Source organism: Lissotriton helveticus, chromosome 8 (assembly GCF_964261635.1).
Source record: "Lissotriton helveticus chromosome 8, aLisHel1.1, whole genome shotgun sequence".
In the NCBI taxonomy this organism is placed as follows: domain Eukaryota; kingdom Metazoa; phylum Chordata; class Amphibia; order Caudata; family Salamandridae; genus Lissotriton; species Lissotriton helveticus.
In genome coordinates, this window is record NC_136069.1 from 71906611 (window position 1) to 71920103 (window position 13493).

The 13493-nt window shown below is 48.8% G+C and overlaps 1 protein-coding gene across 2 annotated transcripts in view; it reads right to left on the reverse strand.

The window, feature by feature from the left end:
* The window catches only part of NR1I2 (nuclear receptor subfamily 1 group I member 2), a 363371-nt gene that overhangs the window by 272895 nt on the left and 76983 nt on the right, over window positions 1-13493 (reverse strand). The window lies entirely within an intron of this gene.

Consider the following 13493-nt stretch of genomic DNA (forward strand, 5'->3'; position numbering starts at 1 on the left):
GCGCCACCACCGGGCGGGGAGGTCGGCCCTCGGCCGGAGGGCGAGCCGGCACGCGGTGGGCCCGCTCTAGAGTGTAGAACGGCAACAGCCCCTCCGGGACAACCACGTCCCGTAGCCAGACCTCCAGATAGCCCAGCATGTCGGTCCCCTCAATTTTCTCCGGCAGGCCCACCACGCGAATGTTGTTGCGGCGGTTTCGCCCTTCTGCGTCCTCCGCCCTCTGTTCCAGCAGGTGCACCCTCTGCTGCAGCTCCCCCAGCAAGGCGCCAGCCGCTTTCGACGAAGGTTCCAGCGCTTCAATCCGGGTTTCGGTCTCCTTGACCCGATCTGCCAATTTGCCGTGGTCTGCACGTAGTAGGCCCAGGCTCGTGGACACCTGCCCGATATCACGATGCAGGGCCTCCCTGGTATCAGCGATGGCCTTCAGGATCTGCTCCAGCTGACTTTGCGGCAGACCCGCCGCCGGGACAGCGTCCGAAATGGGGCCCCCATCAACCACAGGCCCCCCAGCAGCCTCCGGGGGGGACTTCAAGGGGCGTTTCCCCATGAGGGCAGCCGCGTCTCTCCCCCGCAGCAACAGGGTCAACGTCTTACCCCGCGTACAGCTCGCCAGTCCGCAATCCTCGGGGCCTCTTGACGTGCGGCACTTCCTCTGGGCTCGCCGGTCCCCAAAACCCAGCCACTCTCCGACGATGCCAGGGACCCCCTCGATATAATGTAGGCCGCCGGCCACCAAGGGCCCCCCCTGCCGCAGCACTCCCTCAAATCCAACTGCGACGTGCAGTTCCGTCAGTCCAAAATGGCGGCAGGGCGGCCGTGCAGGGACCCAAGTGCACGAGGGTCAAGGATCAGCGTGCCCGGGCCCCAAGAGAGGAGCCCCCGGGCGTCCTCAGGTGCCGATCACCAGTTCGTCAGCCGGTGGTGGTAGGGTCCTTCAGTGGAGGATGGCCAGGGGTCGCGCAGGGGCGTCCCCCCCCCAGGTCGGCCGCCTCAAGGTCCGGATGCACCCCAGTCCCGGGGCCCTCGGCCCGCAGCACCCCCCTCCTCTGGCTTGCACCGTAACGGTCCGCACCTCAAGCCTGCGCTCCACAGGCGGTGCACAGCGGGGGCCCCAAATCAAGTCGGGAGGGGGCAGCGCCGGTCGCCGTGTCCCTGGCGGGCCACACAGGAAGAAGTCCGACCCCAAGCGCGAGCCTCTCGGCCGGGCAGCAGCAGGGCCCCCCCCGGGCCGGGCACCTCACCAGGTCCTCTCGTTTGTAGGCTCCCCCGACGGGTCCCCACAAGGAAGCGGGTCGAATCCCGTCGCTGCGGTGAACTCCGCACCCAGGGCTCCAGGCCACTTGGCAGCCAGTGGCCGGCCAGGTATCACCGCAGGTAGGCCGCCGGAGTACGTGAGGCCGGGGATGCGGCTGATCTTCAAGGCCGCAATATGGCCGGCACCGCCCACCAATCCGTCGGTGCGGCGCGGGCTCCACGCAGCCGGGGGCTCGCCTCCGCCGCCTCCGGGCAGGCCCCCAGGAGTACAGGAGGAGACACGGGCAGTCTCAGGGCGCCAGGGCCACCAGGATCAGTTACGGCAGGATTAATGGGGGAAGGCCGCTGTGGAGCTCAGCGCTCACACGTCTTCCTCCATCGGCCACCAAGCCACGCCCCCTAGTAATAGGCACTTGAGTGCATTTAAAATAAATCCGTGATGACATCCCAACTAATGATTATCATTCAATATGATCACTAGGTGCACTTGAAATGTATTGCACTCATAAGAAACTACTGATTAATACTACCAAGTCTGAAACCCTGCATCAAGAAGGGGTGCTCTTAGTTTAACAAGTTCCCCTCAAGTTTGTTCCTTAATGTGATTGTGTGGAAGTGAGGTTATTAAAGTCTGACATGGAGTGAGCAGGTCGCCAAGAGTTCTTAGCTTTCAATGGTGCTTTGGATGGGTGGAAAAATCTTTCATCCTGGAAGTGTAACAGGGAAGGCTGGTCTTGCTGTAGCACCAAAAGATTTGTCAACAGGGAAAGGTTGGTTCTGCTGGAGTCACTGTTTAGAAGCAGAGGTGACTACATTGTTCATCAGGACACGTCACACTACAGTCCCTCCCCATGGTTGCTGGAAGAAGGGGTGCTGCTGCACCCCCAAAATATTCAGGCTCAGGTTCAGAAGGTAATCCAGCAAACAAGATGCGTTCTTATCTTGACTCATTTCATGTGCGTTCAGAGATAGAGGTCAAATGTCAGGCCATGTACTATTTACATCTAGATTGGCTTTACTTTTCTTTCTCTGACTGCAAATTGGGGAGACGTTTGTAAACTGAACTATACTACAATCCTTCTGAGGCACAGGGAGTTTGAAAGTATTGACTCTAGGATGCCATTTTTACAACAAAATTTAAATATCAGTAAACTACCTGTACACATTTTAAACTATATCATCAGTTAGGAAATTACAAACGAAGCACATTATTTTGTAATTCTGAAGTATGATGAAAACAGATTTTCACAGGATCAAAACAAATCAAGAGACTTCATTTGGCGATGCACAAATGATAAATATTCGCGGAATCCCAATTTCCACACATTCTTTGAGCGCGGTGTCGTTTGATCAGTACAACTGTACGTTTGTGAAAATTTTGTAGCTACGTCAATGGAAAATGCGCTGCCTTTAAATGAGTGCGCGATCACACCATATTTTAGTAATATATTTGCGACAGTGTGCTCCAAAATGCCCCTCTCTCCCTCTGGCTATTTACTTGCCACGCTCCTACTGAATGGGCGTGGCTCATCTGCTACCCTTGTCCTTTGTGGGACGCTTGGATTTTTCACAATCCCCAGGACTTCAGTGATGTAACACTGATGGCAGCAGCCCTGCTCTGAACATTGTTCCAGCACCACTGTCCCTCCCACTCTGTGCACAGCCGCCACTCAAAGGCATCACTAGTCAGGTGACCATGTCAATAAAAAAGTTGGCCGCACGTGCCCTCACTCCAGTTCTACCGTACCTGATTGTCTGTGGCCACCCTTGCTCTGCAATGGGCACTTCATTTACGTCATCATGGGAAGGTGTCTCTTGCAAAGATAATTGCTAAACTAGAAATCAGACCTGGGTGATATGCTGGGGCTAATAGAAGGCGGTGGGTGGGGCCTTTCCCGTTTTATTGTTTTATGGTTTCCTTGTGTAATCCTGTCTTCATTAATGAGTTTATTCAGTTTAAAATGTTTTTATCAATATTGTGTTTCGACTTGACCCACAGTAAACTTAGATTGTGTAATATGGACAGCCAACTTAGCCAGCCACGGGATGCCACTCAAAAGAGTCGCAGAAGGAGCTGGGATTCTCACAAAGCTATCCTATGTGTTTAACTTTATTTCGATACAGTACGTATCATAAAAGCAGTACAACATCAATTAAAACAGTACAAAATATACAAAGTAGTACTTTAAGATTTAAAAGATAAAAACAATAGGAACAAGTGTGCAGATAATAATATCCCTTTCCATATATACACCAACTTAAAATTCAGTTTTAACAAGGGACATTTTACTGGAGCAGCAACATCCTTGAAGTTCTTAAGCGCCAAGCCCAACCTAAAAATTTCGCCATGCAACATGCAAAAAACGGGCGTGCATCTGAGCGCAATATACGTAGGGCTTCAACATGTGACCTTGTTCCCAAAGTCTTGCACAAGGGCTTTAGCCATTTCGATCTTGGTGCTACATAGATTTTGCACTCAAACAAAAAGTGGGCGACAGACTCAGCCTTTGTAACACAGAACGGGCAGTAAGGAGGCGTTTGGAGCGGGGGGTTCCAAGAGGAAGTAAGTAGTCCTAAAGGGAGCACACCCACCCTAAATTTAAAATACAGCGATCTGTCTCCAGACTTATGGATTTGGTCCAGATAGGGTTCCCTATAAGGTAGCTCCTTAACTAGCAAGAACTGGACGACAGATTTACAGTGGTTGGGATTGGACATTCGCTTGTTATCTACCCATAGCCAATATGCCTTCTTGAGTAGCTGTTTGGGAGGTGCAGTTTTGTTAACCCAGGCATCTCCCAAACCCAGCTCATAGAGCAGGAGTTTGACTTTCCTCAACCAGGGTACCTTATTACAACCTGGGAGCGACAGAAGATCTCTTAGGGCATCAGCATAGCTACAGAGTTCAGGGACATTCCATATCCGAGACCAGAGTAGCAAAGGGCGCAATTTTGCTTGCTCGCAGATTGGGCGTGTGCCTGTATCTAACAAGAGAGGGATTGTAGGGGTACTGTGGGGAAGCCTCATCAGGTCTTTATGAAAATTATTTTCGAGATGGGCCAAGGTATCAACTCTCTGCGAACCCCACAGTTCAGCCCCATACAGGGCTGCGCTCACAACCCTAGCTCTATAGATATCAATCAGTGCCCCAATTGGTTTTAGAGAAGAGGCTCGCTGTTCTTTAAGCAAGGCTTCAGTAGCCCTCTTGTGTGTCAGGAATACCTTCTGGTGGTGTGCTTTCCAGGACATGGTATCGCTGAGACGTATTCCTAAGTAGTCGAATTCTTTGACTCTTTCCAGAGGGATAGAGTCTAAGACAGGAGGAATAACAGATTTCTTGGGGGGGTTAAGGACAAGAAATGTTGTCTTGCCTATGTTTATTGCAAGTTCCTTGGAGTCGCAGAAGGATTTAAAAGAAGTGAGCAGTTTCTGGATGCCCGCTGGTGATTTAGATATCAGAAGGGTGTCATCCGCAAACAGGAGCGTGGGAACTTTAATGCCCGCCAGGGTAGGTGCATCTGCAGGATGTTGTAGCAGATGCTCCACCACTCCGTTGACATAAAGAGAGAACAGAGTGGGGGCAAGCACGCATCCCTGGCGGACGCCCCTGTCTACTGGGATTCAAGATGTTTTTTCTCCCTGGACACCCCATCTGATCTGGGCAAAGTTATCCTCATGGAATTTTCTGAGGAGGGACAGCAGGTAGGGGGGTAAGCCTAAACCGTCGAGGACATTCCAAAGTAGTGCCCGTGGGACCAGGTCGAAGGCAGTTCGCAAGTCAATAAAGACTAGGTACAAACTGCCCCCTCCCAGCACCACTACTTTCCAGTATAACATTAGGAGACGGAATGTCTGCTCGATGGTGCCTGTCCCTGATCTAAATCCTGCCTGAAAGTCAGACAGAATCTTTTCCTCATCGATCCACTGCAAAATCCTGCCCAGTACCACCTTTCCTGCCACCTTTTGGGTTGAATCCAGTAAACTGATGGGACGATAATTGGCTGCATCATCCCTACTGCCTTTCTTAAAAATTGGCACTACTTCAGCGCCTCTCCAAGAGTCAGGAAAGGAACCTCCCAGTAGAACCTCATTTAAGAGTGTGGCAATCAATCTGCCCCATACTGCTGGATGGGACTTTAGCAGGTCACCAGGAATCCCGTCAGGACCCGGAGCCTTGTTAGGAACAATACCTCCAATGGCCCTTTCGACTTCCTGGGTGGTAAAGGGGTCGTTGATAACTATAGGAGTAGTTGTTGGGCAGATCATAAAGCCTTGAGAAGGAGTTTCCCCCGGTGTACCAGAGTATAGATTGGAGAAATGGGTAAACCAGACATCTCCGGGAATGTTGCAGGTTAACTGCTGATCAATGGGCTTATTTCTTGCTCTCAAGAGATCCCAGAACCCCTTTGAGTCCTTCCTATTACTGGCCTCAGTTAGCTCCCGCCAAAAGTGATTTTCATGAGTCTCCTTCGCCTCAGTCACCGCTTTTTTATAAAATTTCCTTGCGGAACTGATAGTCGCCGGGTCCCTGTTTTTTACTGCACAGATGAGCTCCCTCTTCGTAGCTCTACATTTAGCAGAGTACCATTTATCTTTAGCCTTAGGGACACTATTAGCAGCGGACCTAACCTTAGGTTGAGGGATAACAAACAGCTCACTCAGCATTGCTATGGTCTCTGTAAATAAAGGTAGCACGTTTAGGCTGGATAAGCATAAGACATCGAGCTGGGACTCCACCACAGACAAAATGGCCCCAGCTCGCATTAGTCTGCCCTCGTCTGCTTTGACTTTAGCCCACTTCAAGCGCCTGCTACAGTTTGTCGGTGCAACATTATAGGATGATTTCCAGATGTGAGGGGACTTATCCTGTTTCTTTATCTGCCACGGGGAAGTAAGGGTTAGAGAGAGGGGGTTGTGATCGCTGTCGGTAGACACAATAACCTCCATATCTTTATGGAGAGGCCAAAGATTGTAATTCAGCATGATGAAATCAATTCTGGAGGTGTGGCCCGTCCTATTATAAGTATGGGCACCTCCAGGGTCCGATTTGGAACGACCATTCGTTGAGCGTAAATTGTGCTCCATGCAAAGTGCATTTATATCTATCGCACTTTGCGTCCATTTTGGGATTGGATCGAGAGTCAATATCGGAATTCCTCTTTTTGAGTCCTCATCGAAAGAATCCAAAATGTCCTCCTTTGCCAATGGTTCGAAACAGCAATTGAAATCGCCTGCAAGGAGAACATAGGAGTCAATTTTGCAGGCAACCAGGTCGTTACTTAGGCCTGTCGATGGTAGATTTGATAACCCGTTCCTGGCGCCTCTCAAGTAAAGATTAAAGACCTCTAACGTCCTCCCCCCTTCGCAGTGGATTGAGATTCTCTGTAGGTCAGAAGATTTAGTGGGCCTAGAACTTACTTTTAGGCCCAAAGCAATGCTGACCCATATTAGGAGGCCTCCCGACGGACGACCCTTGGATCCATTTTTCTGGAGAGCTGGAACAAAGTAGGTTGCAAAGCCTACCCTATGTTTTGGTTCCTGGGTCCATGTTTCTTGCAGGATACAGATGTTATAAGGCTCAAGAAACGCATTCCACTCTGGGTTATCAAGGTTACGGACAAGCCCTGCCACATTCCAGCTAACAATCTTTAGCAGTGATGCCTCTATAGGGGAATGAACAGCGAAGTTGGCATTTTCGAATTTGGAAAGCACAGCCTCAGAAGGAAGACTATCTAGGGGCTCATTTTGTGGGATGTTAGATGTCATAGTATCCACCAACACAAAGTTAAGTGCTGGAATAGCTTGGGTTGGAGGCATAGGTGTAGTATGTGAGGGCACCAACTGGACCTCCCTACCACCTGGACAAAAATCACCTAGAGTCAGATCGCCTTGAGCTACCCTGCTCGTAGTTTTCAACCCTCCCTCCCGAGATGGGCTGTTTGATGTTCTAACCAGGTCAGAAGGGAGGTCGATAAATAAGGAATCCCTACCACCACAAGCAAAATCAGGGGGCCCTTCAGCTTCCAGTGATTGTTCATTCCTCAGTGTGTGGAAACCCAGGTCCCTGGGCAGTCAGTCTACTTCCTCAAGGCCTCCGAATCTGTTTGAAGTAGGGAAACCATTCCAGTTTGGGTAGGGATTCACACGATTGTTAGGGCGGCTTCTCCTAGCTTGGTGGTTTACAAGTGACCAGTTGTTTGATTGGTTATATGTAGGGCGTGGAGGATAGAAAAAGGACAATGGCCTGGGGATGACAGAAGATCCTTCACTACAGGGCCACGAGCATATATGCTGCGCTGTATGAGGATCATCAAATGTTACAACTATACAATCCCCAGGGTTGCTTTTCCTCGTAGGACCCACCCATGGAGTTCTACGCACCATCAAGACTCTGCTTCTATGGCCATTGGGAATTGGTCTATTGACATTAAGCCAATGCATTATTTTATTTTGCAACGACCAATGAGTCTCATATTGGTCATTAACAATCTGGGGAACACCCGTCAGGACAACCACAAAATCGTTAACCTCCGGTGGGAGGTCAATGTAACCCCCTCTAAAGTTGCTCTTAACTGGGGGATCCTTAATAGGCTGGTAGCCCTTATTACCAGGATGAATTATGGGGGTGACTCCAGGTTTAAGATTTGCAGGGTGGTGTGTAGGGACGCATTTAAAGGTCTTGGGGTTTGTGAGACTCGAAATTTGATCCACAGGCACTGTCCTTGGTTTAGGGACCGGGCAAGTGGTAGGAATTATAGGGAGAGGTTGATGGACTTGTGGTGTTGGTACTAAAGGTACAGTGTTAGTAACAGAAACACCCTTATTCTCAAGACTTCTCAGGCCGAGAGTGGCAAGAGCAATAATGCTCTTTTCCATTTCGAGTAAGCTATTTTCGATCCGTGAGAGTCTGAGGTCTAGAGGGGAGAGGAGTTTTTTTTAAAGATTCCCACACTAGATCAATGAATTCTCTATCGTTGTTGGCCAACCCATCCACCCGCAGGTCCTCATCTACAGAAAACAAGTTGGCCAGCTCAGTGGCTGGCTTGGTGATTAACCCAGCCCCCCCCCCTCCATTACGGGCTGTACCACTGGGACCTGTACACCATGAGTGGTGCTAGCTACGCCATCTAGTCTTACCAAGTCATGTGGGACTGCAATCTTCGCCTTCTTCCGCGAGTGGGCGGAACAAGAACGATGTTTTCGTTTAGGTAAAATTGCGCCAGGGGCATTGAATATCACCGGAGATGGAAATTTAGCGATAGCGTTCTGAAACCAAAAAGTAGCGGGTGCACTCACTTCATTTGGTTTGGGTAATAGGGCGGGGGGTGGAGTAGGAGTAGGAGGGAGCGGGGTCGGATAGACCTCGGCCTGTGTGACTATACATCTGGGAATGGTAGTTCGCTCTGGGGTAATGGCTACAGCTATGGAGCCTAGAGAAGATTTTTTGGAAGTAGCAATAATTTCCGACAGTCTTCTAGCAGCGCCCAACTCTAGGGATACCCAGGCTTGAAGTTTCGATATTTCTTTGTCTATAGCGAAATTGGTGCGGGTAATAAAGTCATCCATGGGGCCACTAATTGAATGGTCGCTTTTGGAGGATTTACTCCTAGTCATCCTGGAACTCATACCTTAAGGGATAAGAGAAAACCAATAACGCTAGAAGTGGGAAGGAGAAAGGGTCGCAGTGGTTTGTAGTCCAAGAATGGAGTTTAAGATGCTATGCGGGGCGAAGGAGAATGGGCCAGTCCAGTCCGCTCAGGCCTCGAACGGCCTCAAACGGCCCGCTCTTAGCCCGGTCTTCGCCCCGAGCTGCGTCCCGCGCTGCGGGAGTGTGGTGCTTTAATGTAGTGGGCGTGACGGGCGGGGGGGCGGGCCGGCGGGGAGAGCGGACCGGATGGCAAGTCCGTGGTCTCGCAGGGACTCCTGGTAGTTGGAGTCCCTGCACACTCGCAGCCCACACCAAGCCTCACACCCTACCTCCGCCTAGAGTGCCCAAGTGCCAGTTGAAGAAGCTAACGCACTCCTGTGCGAAGCGGCACCCGCGGAGCGGGTGCGGCGAGCTGTGGTGCCGGTGCCGGTATCGCGCTAGGAACCCTTGACGAGGTGCTGCTTGCCTCTGACGCAGGAAAGAAGGAATGTCCCCACAAAGCTATCATCAACTGGGACATCTGACCATTGAGTAATGAACCCCAGGCTTTTTTATGTACTCTTGGTAGCAGCTCTGAATAAGTTCCTTTGTACAGCATAGGGAGACCTATGATAAAACATTTATTTACTTATTGATGGTACTTATATAGTGCACACCTAGTCACAAGAGAACGCAGCGCTTTACGTGTAACCGATGACCATGAATAGTGACATGGATTCTTGATAATGGCCAACGGTAATAACAATTAGTGGTGAATTAGTGGTGTCTAGATTGCAGAGTAAGTTGAAAAGTTGGGTTTCTAGACCCTTTGCTTGGGGACACCGACTGGATATTCTGCAAGGGCTGGCTTCAAATCCTGGAGCTTGACATAAGAATGGCTTTCATTTTCTTTCTCTTTTTTGCCTTTGGGATGTCCCCTAGAATGCTTGATTTGCTTTCAATGTTCCTCTGACCTCCAGAGGTGCATAGTCTGCTTTTGAGATGTATCGGGAGGCCTCAATTTAGCACTGTGTGTAGGATACAGATGATGTTAAGGGGAAGCCAAGGTAGATTCCGACAAATGGTGGCTATGAGATGTGATCTTTGTGCATCTTGAGAAGGTGAAATGGTGCATGGAGAGTGGCTTTGAGGAATGCCGGGTGGATTTTAGGAGACCGGGAAGTAGAGCGTTCCCGCTCTCAAGGAGAGACAACTAGAGCCTGTACCACAGCTCTGAAGTCAGCCTCAGGGTTGTCTGGTTGTAATATCTTTAGTAGGAGGTGATATCACTGGAATCATCAGGGCATCGGGATTCCTGCCCGTGTCATACGCAGATGACACACAAATCGTTGTGTCAATCAAAAATGCTAGCTCAGATACCGCAGACAAATTCAAAAACTGCATGAAACAGGTCAGCCAGTGGATGGAGCAAAACTGCTTAAAACTGAATGGAGACAAAAGTGAGGTCATGTTACTAGGAACAAATGCTGGAATTTGGTCACCAGACTGGTGGCCTGCGGATATGGGCAACTGTCCGTCACCTGTAACTAAAGTCAAAAACCTAGGCATTATGCTAGATAACAGACTCACCTTTGACGCCCAAACTAGCAAATTAGCATCTACTATGTGGTTTATCCTAAAAATGATCAGGAAACTAGTGCCATACATTCCTCTGGATTCCCGCAAAACCGTAGTGACCACCCTAGCCTTATCAAGACTCGATTATGGGAACGCATTATACGCTGGTATGCAGGCCCAACATCTGACCAAATTACAACGCCTGCAGAATTCAGCTGCACGCCTAATCTTAGACATCCCAAGAACAGAGCACATATCGCACCATCTAGATACCCTACATTGGCTCCCACTGGCTAAACAAATAAGGTTTAAGTCACTATGTTTAACATATAAGGCACTCCTGGGCGCCGGAACCCTGTTCCTTAGAACCCACCTTAAGCCATACACTCCCACAAGAAAACTACGATCTAGCCAGGCAAAACTTATACAAGTTCCTAGGTTTAAACAGGCTAGATGGGGAGGCAGAAGCTTTCTACTGCACGCTGCTAAAGATTGGAATCGACTCCCCCTCGCTATTAAAAACTGCACCTCACTGATGTCATTTAGGAAATCAGTAAAAACATGGCTGTTCAACCTCCATTAATACCAGCTCTTGGTGACACCAGGACACCACGTCTTCTTCTGCAGCGCCAAGACGCCCAAGGGCATACGTGCGCTTTACAAAACCATAAATCAAATCAAATATCGTAGGTAGCCCAACGTGAGGTACCATAGTGAGACTTCTTGCGACAGTGAAACCCAATGATTTGTCAGGAGGCACAGTTTTGGAGTGATGCTGGGTTTGAGAGTTGACCCTAAAGGAGAAGTGTTCACACAGTGGTGTGGAGCACTTAGTGTTCTTTAAATACCCCTCACATACCAAAAGGACCCTTGGTGTCATGTTTTATCATTGGGGTCTTCGCACCCCTCTACAGGATGCGGCGTGCTACGACTACACGGGAGCACTTATAGTGGTAGACTATGTATGGTGCATGTGAGGGTATTTATACAGTGCAGTGAGTGAGTGGTGGGCTGGGTGAGATTTAAAAAGTGCCTGGCTCGTGGGACTTCAAAAAAACTTTAATTAGGTCCCCGGGCTGGTACTAGTAAAAGAAGTGAAGTGCGAGGTATATTGCCTTAATTATGGACAGAACCTCTTGTGTGCGTCGACATGTTTCGGAGGCTGGGCTCCTTCTTCAGGACAGGGTGCACAACTTCCCCACCTTACTCACGTATTTCAAATGTAAAAACAATGGTATGTATTTACAAAACGTGAAAATGATATCTATATATGTGCCTGCAGTATAGGTTACAACGTACCTACAGCGGTATATCTCAGAAAAAGGCCCGTTGCATTGTCTGGAAAAATGGAGGAAAGAAACATTAGTAAACCTCACAGAACCACTTAACAGGTGCAATCATCTAGGAAAAAGGTATGAGGGGTTAAAATAATCATTGAAGATTTTACCCTGTAAAAAAGAAGACAAAGACCCGACATACAGAACATATAACATAAAACACACACTCTAAATGGCCGTGGTGTGATTAAGGAGGAAGGTAAGGGGTTGTATACTGTGGCAAACGATCATACTTGTCTTAATTAGGTTCCTAGCTTCATGAGCCCTCCGAACGTCTGGGGTAGTAGTAATTGCCAAATCTGCAATCTGAAAAGAGATGGCGACCGTGAACCTCTTGCTTACTTGTTGAAGGTTGTGGAAGTTCTATTCTGTTGAATACTCACGAACTCAATCGGAGTTCTCCCCTTCGTTACCCAGGCGAAGGCTCCGCTGGAATGGTGAGCTTGTGCATTGCCCTCGGTATTTATTCTAGCTCTTAATTGGTATATCGGGAGTAATTGCCAATAAGGGTGGAGGTCCCGGAAGTGGTGGATTGCCCAAACATGGGTATGCCAGTGTCTCGGATGTAGGGCGCATTCTTCCGGAGTATTGAGAAGCACATGCGTGTTAGTGAGCCCTCTTACGCGCATGTGTTTGGATTGTACACTGTCTTTGAGTGGGTGCGCTTTACTCAACGACGAGCAATCCAATGCCCATGTGCCCACAGAGAGTCAGTGCATTCGTAGGCTTTCGCGCATGGGCACTGTTCTGGAACGGAGCAAATGCGTTCAGTGTTTAACGAAAGCAGCTGAATTGTGCTTTCAAAATTGTTCATTTCATTGTGGCGATATAATAAACGGTTTTCATATGTTTCCATGCATATTTAGATAGCTTACTGTTATTTAGGATTATATTTTGTTGATCACTCACTCAAGAAAAGGTTAGTTCCAAGGTATATCCTCGAGAGACATACTCTATATTAAACAAAAATGAGTTTATTAAGGGAACCGCCTTAGGAATTTTAGGATGGGCAAATCCTTTTGTATGCACCTTATGTGAGTGATTACTATTGGGATTAGCACTTATCTGTATGGCAAGAGCTATTTAGGAAAAAGCACTTTACAGGATGAACCAATGAATATTAGGTGGTATTGGTTCCTTATCCCTTGTGGGTCAGGTTGTCACTTGTCCCCACGGTATTTCATCATTGAGTCCAGTCAGGTTTGTTCCTAGACGGAATACCCCGCGTTGTTCCTTTTGGAAAAGGTCAGCGTCTGGGTGCAACTGCTCAATCACTGTCCAGCGGAGGTCATTGACACAGTGTAGAGCGTTTAGATAGTGGGTGGCCATTTTAGTTGTTTTTTTGCAACGCACATTGCTCTTATGCTCAGTAATGCGGGTCTTTATTGCCCTTGTTGTCATGCCTACATACTCTAGACCGCAGGGGCAAGTGATGAGATAGACAACATTTTTACTGTTGCAGTTGGTCATTTTCCTTTGTTCCCAAGTAGTGCCATTGCTGAATGTCAATTTCTTGCTTTTCTGAGTTAGGTGGCAATTACTACAATTTCCACAGGGAAAGTGGCCTTGGACCCGATTCGTTGGTACTATGTGTCCCGAGGTAATTCGTGGACGTGTGTGGACCAGTATGTCCTTCAAATTCCTGCCACGTCTGTGTGAAAACATGGGTTTCTCGAGATTCAGGTTGCCACACGTTA